The 12,086-nt window shown below is 44.1% G+C and overlaps 1 pseudogene across 1 annotated transcript; it reads right to left on the reverse strand.

Moving 5' to 3' along the window:
* Positions 1-9,305: 9,305 nt before the first annotated feature.
* Positions 9,306-9,733, reverse strand: LOC307101352 (protein mago nashi homolog; annotated as a pseudogene). Its single transcript has one exon. The product of its transcript is annotated as a protein mago nashi homolog (transcript).
* Between the last annotated feature and the right edge of the window lie 2,353 nt (positions 9,734-12,086).

Genomic DNA, 12,086 nt, shown 5'->3' on the forward strand with positions numbered 1-12,086 from the left:
GAGATAGGAATTTTATTTATAGCCTTCTTGATGTCAGGGCCCTGTGTGAAGACTTTAAGATAAGTTTTAAGTGACTTTAGATAGTGTCAATTGGGCACTCTAGTTATTAGAATGTTATTTCTCCTACTGGGTGAAAATCCGCCGCCTTCTAACCTTCTAAACTCAGCTCTGCCCACTAGAGTTACACAGAACCCCTCCTCCGTAAGATTTCATACGTGAGTGGTTATTCTAATCTGTGTAGAGGGAGCCCCAAGCAAAATCTGTGTAGGATTTGCTCCCCTGCTGGCCCTACCTGCCTGGGGATGAGCTGGTAAAGAATTTTTTTACACAGGAACATCTCAAGGAATTCGAATCACAGTGATCCTAGGGGGCTAGGAGTCTGTTTCTCCCAAAGGCCCTGGTCAGAACATGATGAAATGGATCTTCCACTCTTTCTCCATTTATAGGCAATATGGAAAGAATGTCTAGAACCTGGAGACTGGAGCCACAGGAGAAAGGGGCTGTACCTGAATGGCCATATGGAACAGAGCCCTCCTCCCAGCACTAACCATGAGAAAATGAAAATGTACGGTTGAGCCAAAGGCTTAAAATGGAAATGAAGATAGAAGTACTCTTAAACAACAAATACTGAAGATGTATGCCATTTTACAGCCGAGTGTTCCTCTTATGGGTGTGTTTTCTTTAAATAATGTAACAATATTACACAGCAGTGGAAAAGAATAAAATATAGCTACACATATCAAGTTGGATGCATCTCAGAAAATAATATTGAGTGAAAAATTCAAGTTGCTGAAGAATTCAGTGATTTCACTTATATTAACTCAAAACTAAAGTACAGATTAAAGATAGCAATATATGTGACAAACTACAAGGAAAAGGAGGGGAATGATAACCCAAAATTTAGGGTAGAGGTTTCCTCCAGGAAGGAGCAATATGACATCATGGAATGGCACCTGGAAGATCTCAAAAATGTTCAAAACACTGTTTCTTATCCTGGGTGGTGGCCGGGTGGTTGTCAATTTTACTGTAGTTCATCAGACCTTATACACATGGTATAATTACTCTTTTGTACCCATTCAGTTTTTTGATAAAAACAATTAAAAATAAGTCGAGAAAAGGCATATCTTGATATATAGTAAAAATTTTTCCTGTAGCCCTGGCCTGTTGCTCAGTGGTTAGAGCATCAGCCCCTAGACCGAAGGGCTCAGGTTCGATACCCATTCAAGGGCAGGTACCTTGGTTGCAGGTTCCCAGGGGTGCATGTGGGAGGCAACCGATCAGTGTGTGTCTCTCACGTCAATGTTTCTTTCCTCCCCCTCTCCCCCTCCCCCCGCCTCACCTTCTACTCTCTCTAGAAATCAATGGAAAAAATATCTTTGGGTGAAGATTTAAAATAATTTTTTTCTGTAAAAAAATGATGAAATGACTGTAGCAGGAGGAATTTAAGGTAAACTTCTGGGGATTCTAAGGCATTATAATGCTTGAGCCTAAAGCACACAGAATTCTTCCCAGACCCCACCCCAGACAGCAGGGTCTAATTGGCTGACCTTTCTCCATCACTCCCTCCTCAGCTATCTGAAGACATTCATTTACATTGTTGAGCTTCCTTAAGGCCGTTCCCACACATGCCTGTGTTTGAGTCCTGCTTATTTCTACTGCTAGAGCTAATGATTTACATTCAAGGCCAGATAAAACAGTTGGGGAGCCAACGGTGAGAGGAATGGGGGAGGCACCCAGGGGTGGAGAGTGAATTTCAGTCCCTTGTGGCCCATGACCTCCCCCCAAGTTAGTTCCCTTTGCCAGACTTACAGCTGTTCCTTTCCCTCTTTTCCTTCCAAAAGCCACTGCAATTTCTTCTAGGAAGCCTCTCTCACCTCATCACTCTTCTATTCTCTACCCCCATCAGTATGCCCCACCCCACTAATATCTAAGCAGCATTTTTCAAACTGAGGGGTATGAGCAGAAAGAGCTGACTAACCAGCATATAAATATTTATTAATAAATAAAGGAGGGTAGAACAAACTAAACTATACTGCCTCCCATGTGGTAAGGGTGAATACTACTATTACACTGTTTCATGAAACTCTTGATAGAAATAGATGATAGATAGATAGATAGATAGATAGATAGATAGATAGATAGATAGATATGACTGCAGACTTTCATCAGAAAAGTTTATGTAAAAGCCACAGCCTCAAGCACTTGGCTCTCTCATTTTGAAGGTCTAGTCTGAGTCTGCACATATGACCCATTTGCCTTGTCTGTTCCTCTTCCTCCTTCTCCTGCTTCTACACAGTATCCAATAGAACAATGGAACTTCCTGCAGTGATGGAATGTATACTATATCTGTACTATCCATTATGGTAGCCACTAATCACAAGTGGCTATTGAGCACTTAAAATATGGCTAGCATGCCTGAGGAAATGAATTTTTTTTTACTACTAGAAGCCCGGTGCACGAAATTCGTGCACGGCAGGGGATTGTCCCTCAGCCCAGCCTGTACCCTCTCCAATCTGGGACCCCTCAAGGGATGTCCGACTGCCCGTTTAGGCACGATCCTGGTGGGATCGGGCCTAAACAGGCAGTCGGACATCCCTCTCACAACCCAGGACTGCTGGCTCCCAGCTGCTTGCCTGCCTGCCTTCCTGATTGCCCCTAACCGCTTATGCCTGCCAGCCTGATCACCCCCTAACCACTCTGCTGCCAGCCTGGTTGATGCTTAACTGCTCCCCTGCCAGCCTGTTTGCCCCCAACTTCCCTCCTCTGCCAGCCTGGTCACCCCTAACTGCCCTCTCCTGCAGGGTTGATCACCTCCAACTGCCCTCCCTTGCAGGCCTGGTCCCTCACAACTGCCCTCCCTTGCAGGCCGGGTGCCTCCCAACTACCCTCTCCTGCTGGCCATCTTGTGGTGGCCATCTTGTGTCCACATGGGGGCAGGATCTTTGACCACATGGGGGCAGCTATATTGTGTGTTGCAGTGATGATCAATCTGTATATTATTCTTTTATTAGATAGGATAGAGGCCTGGTGCACGGGTGGGGGCCAGCTGGTTTGCCCTGAAGGGTGTCACAGATAAGGGTGGGGGTTCCCTTGGGGTGTGGAGCGGCTTGAGCGAGGGGCCTGTGGTGGTTTGCAGGCTGGCCACGCCCCCTGGCAACCCAAGGGGAGGCCCTGGTATCTGGAATTTATTTTCCTTCTACAATTGAAACTTTGTAGCCTGGAGCGGAGCCAAGCCTGGGGCTCCGGCAGCCATTTCTGTGGCAGTTAATTCACCTTCTACAATTGAAACTTTGTAGCCTGGGGCGGCAGCCATTTCTGGGGCGGCAGCCATTTCTGTGGCAGTTAATTCACCTTCTACAATTGAAACTTTGTTGCCTTAAGCGGGTGGGCCCAGCCAGGGTGTGCGGAATGCTTTGCTTCCCCTGTTGCCGGTGGCAACCCTGGCCTGCTCTCTCAAGCTCCATTCTGCCGCCATTTGTTTGAATTTGTTTACCTTCTATAACTGAAACTTTGTAGCTTGAGTGGAGGCTTAGGCCTGCAACGGCTATGGAAAGCTTGGCTTCCTCTGTTACCTGGGAAACCTTGCTCTCTGTGGCTGTAGCCATCTTGGATTGGTGTTAATTTGCATACTCGCCCTGATTGGCTGGTGGGCGTGGCTTGGCTGGTGGGCGTGGCTTGTGTAGCGGAGTGATGGTTAATTTGCATATTACCATTTTATTAGAGAGGATATTTAATTCATTTAATTTACATTTAAGTAGCCACAGTAGTGGCAAGTGGCTAATGGTTACCATACTGGACAATGCAGTGCTAAACTGTAAGTTCCCTGTGGGCAGAAACTAGGCTATATTGCTCACTGTTGTACACCTAGGACTTAGCAGTTTCAGCATATGTTAAATCACCATCAAACAGTAGGGGAACTGTTTTTGAGAATAAATGAAGTCTCCCTGATCTACAGCATTTGCCAATTTTCATGGTGTAAATACTCCCACTGTGGTCAATTTCAAGCTATTAGTGATTTAATTCTGGCAAGAAAAATTCCTGAATTTAACAATCAGCTCTCACTAGCTTTAAAATGAATGAGTGAATGAATGAATGAATGAATGAATACATAGATGAGCAAATAACCTACCAGGATGGGGCTCTATATGTGGCACACCTAAGGGAAGGAGGGAGAAAGAGAGTAGAAGGATCTTTTTTTTTTTTTTAAGATTTTTTTATTGATTTTTTTTGAGAAAGAGCAAGGGAGAGGGAGAGAGGGAAATATCTATGTGAGAGCAAAACAAGGATCAGCTGACTCCTGCATACCGGGGATTGAGCTAGAAATGCAGGCATGTGCCCTGAGTGGAAATAGAACCTGCAACCTTTCATTGCATGAGGCAATACCCAAGCAACTGAGTCATACCAGCCATGACCTACAGGGTTCTTTTACAATGTCGATAGGAATCTTTCTTTGTAAAGCCTCTTTGTACCAAGAAATAGAACCTAGTGGGAGAATGGCTGAACTTCCTTGGTGTTTGGCCCCACTTCACACCCCTCACAACTTTAAGAAATTCCAGGGGCTTTCCAACAGACCCTATATGTCATTCCAGCCAGAGGAAAAACCTGTATGTTACAAAAGCTATTGAATGAATATTAAAGCATGTAGAACAGATACTAAGCTCATGTAAGAGAGTCGCTACCATTTTTTCTTTTTAAAATATTTTTTATTGATTTCAGAGAGGAAGGAAGAAGGAGAGAAATATAGAAATATGAGTGATGAGAGAGAATCATTGATCGGCTATCTCCTGCACGCCCCCTACTGGGGATCAAGCCCACAACCCTGGAATGTGCCCTGACTGTGACTCAAACCGTGACCTCCTGCTTCATAGGTCAATGCTCAACCACTGAGCCATGCCCACTGGCTGGGCATCACTACCTTGTATTTTTTTTAAATGTCCCAGGCACAGAAATTACTGAAGCCTCCCTTAGTCACTTAAACAGCCTTTGTAATGGGAAGGTGCTAAACTATAAATCTTGCTGTCCTTTAAGAATGCTCAGGGCAAATGTTTAAAGGTCCCAGGCACCATTTTTACCTCACCTTTAATGGGGTCATCCCTGCATTCCACACATGTTCAAGGAAGGAGGGGCAGGTTAGCCCTAACTGATTCAAAACGCAGAATGTTCAAATAAAAATTCAAGTAACAAAACGCAGAATGTTCAAATAAAAATTCAAGCCATAAAACATAAGATGAGGACATAAGAAAGGTCACAAGGTGAATTTAGAGTCAACGAATAGCACAGCAGTCAATGCTATAGGTGTTCAAAGGAAGGAGGTGATTGACGGGGTCTCTCTTTTCCGCGTCCAGCACGGAAAGAGAGATGATCCAGTTCTTCAAGTAGAGGGGCTGGGGATTGAGAAATAAAAGAAAGAGACAAGACACAAAATGGAAGGAAAAAGCTGGGAACGGGGTGGGACCGCTGCCTCTTCTGCTGAAGAGACAGTGACCCAGAGCCGATACATCGCATTTATTTTATACCCCCAAATACCAGGAAGTTTCATCAAAAGTCAAGACAAAGGAGATTATTTGCATTCTTGAGTAGGCCCCAGCATTCCTGGTGCTTGACTGGATTTACATATCAAAAACCCACTACCCAACACCTGGGCTGAAATGAAGGTCAAGCTGATAACACCCTTGCCTTTTTGGCAAAGCATGTTCCCAGGGCGTGGCTTTGCCAGCGCCACTGGGTTCAGCTGACAATAATTAAAGAATGCCCATGTGTCTTCCCAGGCACTGTCTACAGTGATCATGATTCGAGTGGCACCTGGGGCATGCTGGACTTGTGCAGTGAGAGAAGTATGCATTGCACTTGAGTGAATAATGAGAACAAAGTCCCTAAGGCTCAACTGTAGCACATAGTAGGTACTCAATAAATACTTGTTCATTGAGTGACTAGGGCCCCAGAAAATCTGAGTTTGCTCTTGGCGGTAGTAGTGACAAGAAAGAATGAGTGGGCAAATGGCAAGCCTCAGGCAGTACATCACCATGGAGATAACCTTGAGCTGGCAGGAGTAGCAGGGGCATAGGTGGGGCTAAGCTGGGCCAAAAACAATAACTAATGGTCGGTCCCTGCTGCTACTCCAGGATGCCAACCCTCCAGCTGCCCCAAGGCCCAGGCCTAAAAAGAAGGTGACATTCTGCCCACAGAACATGGTTCTGCCCAGCCAGGGTCTCAAAGGCCTGCTGCCTGCTGCCTGACTTGGCACTGCCTTGAGTCCTGTCTGGCACCAGGCCCAGCCACACTCTCCTCCTCAGAGCTATCAGGTCCCTGTGTTGGCAGGGCTAAGGGTAGCTGGACAGTCACCACCCTGGTTCAATCAAAGCCTTCCTGGGGTTCCCTGGAGCTGTCTCTCATGTGCCACCCACTTCCAGGACTCTATCACCCCATCCTAGCCCTTCCCAGCAAGCTCTCTGGCTTATTCAAGCTTCCATCAAGTAATACACAACTCAACCTTAAAAGGCAGTATTGCCCAGCCAGTGTGGCTCAGTGGTTGAGGGTCAATTCCCAGTCAGGGCACATGCCTGGGTTGCAGGCTCAATCTCCAGTGTGAGGCATGCAAGAGGCAGACATTCAATGATTCTCTCTCATCATTGATGTTTCTATCTCTCTCTCTCCCTCTCCCTTCCTCTCTGAAATCAATGAATATATATATACTGAGTGGCTAGATTATTATGATCTCTGAACGCATAATAATCTGGCCACTCAGTGTATATCCTACATAATAAAAGGCTAATATGCAAATTGTCCCCTCGACCAGGAGTTCGACCAGCAGGCAGGCCAGCCAACCAACCATGTCCCCTCCCCCTGGCCAGGCTGGCCGGACCCCACCCATGCACGAATTCATGCACCGGGCCTCTAATATATACACACACACACATATATATACACACACACACATATATATACACACACATATATATATATATATATACACACATATATATATATATATACACACACATATATATATATACTGAGTGGCCAGATTATTATGCATTCAGAGATCATAATAATCTGGTCACTCAGTATATATGTATACATTTGGCATGCTTCCAAATGTGGGCCAGGGGGAGGTATTTTCATGATTAAATCAGTGTTGCCACTTCTGTGATCCCTAGGTCCCCTCCAAAAATGGCTCCTGTTTTACTTCTGGAAGGAGAGTATTCATGGACCAAGGCAGGTGACTCTCCAAGACCTTACTCATGGTGCTCCCATCACCACTCCTGCCCATCCTCTGCCCTCTACATTCCACTCATCCTTACCTATCAACATGTGCCCACCACCTCCAGGAAGGCCCTTCCTCTGCCTGTCCTCCTCTGTAACCCTCAGTTCACCTCTCCTCTCTGGCAACAAAGCAGAGCAGACTTTGCAGGACCTTAGCGCCCCCCCCAGTTTCCTGTAGATGGGTCAGCCCACTTTATACTCCTCAAGGACAGCAGCTGCATTCCCCCTCCACTCCAGAGGGGAGTGAGGTCTCAAACTACTCCATTGACCCTTGCCAGCCCTTGTCACTACTAAACTCCCACTGATTATATTCTGCTCTTTGGTATGCAATTTGCATTTTATGTTTTATGTGCACAAATGACTATAAGTTCCCCTCCCTTAACATCCAGGCACCCAGGAGAATATTTCTGCTCTTCACCCAGGGTCCTGGGCCCCAACACCTCCTTAAAGACTGGGAGTTCCTGCCTTGTTGTCCTCTAGACCTGTCCCAGGGATGCAATTAGATGAAATTGTCACTTGGGAAGCTGGCAAATGCTCTACAAATACCAGGCCTCTCTGGAGGCCCAGCTTATGGAATTCCAGATCCTTTGAATGGGCAAAGACCGCATGGCCATCTGCTCTGACTCCCTGCCCAGTACCCAAACCTGGGACTGCCTCTCTGGGATGAGGATGAGGCAGGCAGCCCTCCTGACTGTAGGACAACATTTTAGAAAGTCCTTCACTTGAGCAGAAATCTGCCTCCCACAGCTTCCACACTTTGGTCTGGTTGTACCCCTGGGAGTCACAGAGATTAGGTCTGATTTCTCTTCTCCTAGATGAGAGTCCTTCAGATATTTGGCATCACAGAGAGTGGAAAGGAACTGAGAGTAGGTTGAAGGCTAAGTCTACATTTTGTTGATGAGGAAGACTGGGACCAGAGAGGAAAGGACAGTGTTATGGTTGCAGAGTGAGTCAGTCTGACCTGGCGTAGGTCGCCTAACACCACCCAGGCCACGTTTCTTACCCAACAAGCTTTCTTTTCTCAAGGCCAAACTCTCCCCCTCTGAAATCTGACTTTAATCTACTCAGTCCAATTTGCTTCTAATTGCAAATGCACATTGTCTTCCTGCTTGAGTTCACCCTGTAATTTAAGCATTGTCTTGCCCCCCAGGGGCGTAGATAGTACAAAGTGGTCAAGAAACACTGGATGAAGGAACAATCAAAGTAGCCGCTACCCACTGAGTTCCTTAAGTGTGCTACACGCTGCACTTCTTTCATCCCCAACCAGAGCTTCATTTAAATGTTGAAGGAAACAGGTGAGGAGATGAGAATGTAGTCTGGCCCCTGGAAGAGGTGAAGCCCTATCTCCTGGGCAGCTGGCATACCCCTGCACTGCTCTTGTTAAAGCATTGAAACACTACACTGTGTCCCAGTTAGTAGATAGACACTGCCCGAGCTTTCCAAATCCCCCCACTTCATCTTGTTTTCCTGGGAGCCCTCCCTGCCAGCAGCTCTAAGGAGCAGGCATTCAAGCTTGAAACCCTTTTGCTGTAAAACTTAAGCCTGGATTTTGCTGTCAGTCCACAATTGCTTCACTTAACCGGTGGGTCCGGATGACTCTTGGGATTCAGAATCTTTTAGGTTTCAGAAAGGACGCGTAGTGCATATACTGTGTAAGGGAAACCACAGTGGGGCTTGAGGTGGCACCTGGAACCATGGAATCAGACATTAATATTTCTGCAATGAAATGTATCAACATTCACAATAAGTGGAATATGTGAAAACAATAAATCGCTTCATGGAAGTGAATTACAAATAACTTTTGGTCTTTAGAGTCTTCTGGAGTTTGGAATTGTGGGATAAAAGACTGAACAATATGATATTGCCTTTTAATTTATTTTTTCTTTTCTATAAAACAAAAATTGCATTTTGTTATGTATTTATTAAAGGCTATCATTTATAGTTTATTAAAAAATATTGCCCTGATATACACAAAAATTTCCTAATAATGGTAATTAAAAACAGCTACTCCCACCCCCCTTGTGTCCACAACAATATTCAATCTAGATTGGTTTAATCTTGAAGTGTAATCCAATAAGACTAAAGACCAAACACTTCAGGTCCTGGACAAGATAATAAAATATTCGTAAGCTTTCTGGGTCTTTGGATTGATTGGCATCAACAAGGGACCCACTTTTTAATGCTGTGAAAGAAATGTGTTCATCTCCAATGATGATTTCAAGCTCCTGCCGGCTCACTCAATCAGGGGGAGGCCACAAAGCATCATCCTCTTTGGTAATTTCACTATCATCAATTATTCTCTTCAGTTCCTCCATCACACCCTTATGTACATAGCCTCTTTTCTGATCATGACATCATTTTTGTAATTGCTGTTGTTGGCATATCTCAATTCCCCACCCGGTCAGAACTCAAATTCCAGACATTTGTGGCCGAACTTGCCCTTGTGATGCAGATAAAAGTCACTCTCCATGGCTATGATATTGCCTAAAAAATATATATGTATATATCTGTATATATCTATAAATATATAGATATATATCTCCTATATAATAAGAGAGGAATATGCTAATTATCCGTTACGCCCTGAGGTGTAATGACCAACCGAGTAACGACCAGATCACGGATCTGCAGGAGGGTGGGGCAGCAAGCTACAAGTGGGCGGCAGAGACCTACAGGAGGGGGCAGGGCAGCAAGCTATGAGGGGAGGAAGGGAGAGGAGGGCAGGGAGAGCTACAGGAGGGCAGCAGCGACCTACTGGCACATGGATTCGTGCACAGGGCTACTAATATATATATATGTATATATGTATGTATGTATATATATATGTATATATGTATGTATGTGTATATATATGTATATATGTATGTATGTATATATATATGTATATATGTATGTGTATATATATATATATATATATATATACACACACACACACACACACACACACACATATACATATATATATATTAGGTGCACCGGTTATTAATAGCAGATTTTGTAATCAAAGAAAATACAATAATTTCAAGAGAAACATCAAAAGTGCTTTATTCAAAGTAATGTCCACCGCTAGCTAAATATTTCCCCATCTTTCAGGTAATTTGTGGATACCGTCCCAATAGAACTTTACTTGTTTTGAGGCAAACCATTCAGAGACCCAATTTTCCACTTCTTCGTATGCTTTGAAGTGCTGCTCAGAAAGTGCGTGTGCCATGGATCGGAACAAGTGGTAATCTGAAGGAGCAAGGTCTGGTGAATACAGTGGGTGGGTTAATACTTCCCAGGCAAGAGCTTTTAACGTGTCTTTAACTGGTTTTGAAGTGTGTGATGGTGCATCATCATGAAGCAAAATTACTTTGCCGTGTCTTCTGGAACATTCTGGTCGTTTCATTATCAAAGCGTGGTTCAAATTAATTATTTGTTGTCGGTAGTGATCAATATTAATGGTTTCACCTGGTTTTAGAAGCTCATAATACACCACACCTTCCTGATCCCACCAAATGTAGAACATTGTCTTCTTTCTGAAGCGATTTGGCCTTGCAGTCAATGTTGATGGTTGACCTGGATCAACCCATGATTTTGTGCATTTGGGATTCTCAAAATAAATCCACTTTTCATCGCCAGTCACAATTCGATGCAAAAAAGACTCTTTCGTGCCGTTGAAGCAACATTTTACTGATGACTTTTTGGTTTTCCATTTGTCTTTCGTTCAGTTGATGTGGCACCCATTTTCCTTCCTTTAAAATCTTTCCCATTGCTTATAAATGATCGGAAATTGTTTGCTGAACAACGTTTAATCTTTCTGCAAGTTGTTTTTGAGTTTGACACGCATCTTCATCCAATAATGCTTGTAATGTTTGTCTTCAAACTTTTTCAGTTGACCTGGACGTTCTTTGTCTTTCACATCGAAATCATCACTTTTAAAGCATTTAAACAAGCGTTCACAAGTATCTTAAGATGGAGCATGTTCACCATAAGCTTCCCGAAGTATTCAGCAGCACTTTTCTTCAAAATAATGAATTATAACTTCCCGCAAATGCTCTTTTTTTGGCATGAAATTCGACATTTTTTAAAAATATATTTTATTGATTTTTCACAGAGAGGAAGGGAGAGGGATAGAGTTAGAAACATCGATCAGCTGCCTCCTGCACACCCCCTACTGGGGATGTGCCCGCAACCAAGGTACATGCCCTTGACCGGAATCGAACCTGGGACCTTTCAGTCCGCAGGCCTACGCTCTATCCACTGAGCCAAACCGGTTTCGGCAAAATTCAACATTTTTAAGCGTAAAAGTATCTATGATGTTAACACCTTCAGAAAATTAGACGTATAAAGTTTGAAGCTTGCCGAAACCGGTTTGGCTCAGTGGATAGAGTGTCAGCCTGGGGACTGAAAGGTCCCGGGTTCGATTCTGGTCAAGGGCATGTACCTTGGTTGCGGGCACATCCCCAGTAGGGGGTGTGCAGGAGGCAGCTGATCGATGTTTCTCTCTCATCGATGTTTCTAACTCTCTATCCCTCTCTCTTCCTCTCTGTAAAAAGTCAATAAAATATATTTTTTTAAAAAATTAAAGTTTGAAGCTTGCTGTCAATACAACAAAATAGCATGCATATCAAATCGCATATATATCAACATATGTGTAACTCCATCTATTGAAAAAAATCCACATTATTAACCAATATACCTAGTAATATACTATATATATATATATATATATATATATATATATATATACACACACACACACACCCCTCTGGTTCCTGAGCCACACAGAGGCCTGATTGCACCTCTGCCCCAGCTGAAGGGCCTGCAGACAGCACTCTTGC

The sequence above is a fragment of the Cnephaeus nilssonii genome (genome assembly GCF_951640355.1).
Source record: "Cnephaeus nilssonii genome assembly, chromosome: 6".
In the NCBI taxonomy this organism is placed as follows: domain Eukaryota; kingdom Metazoa; phylum Chordata; class Mammalia; order Chiroptera; family Vespertilionidae; genus Cnephaeus; species Cnephaeus nilssonii.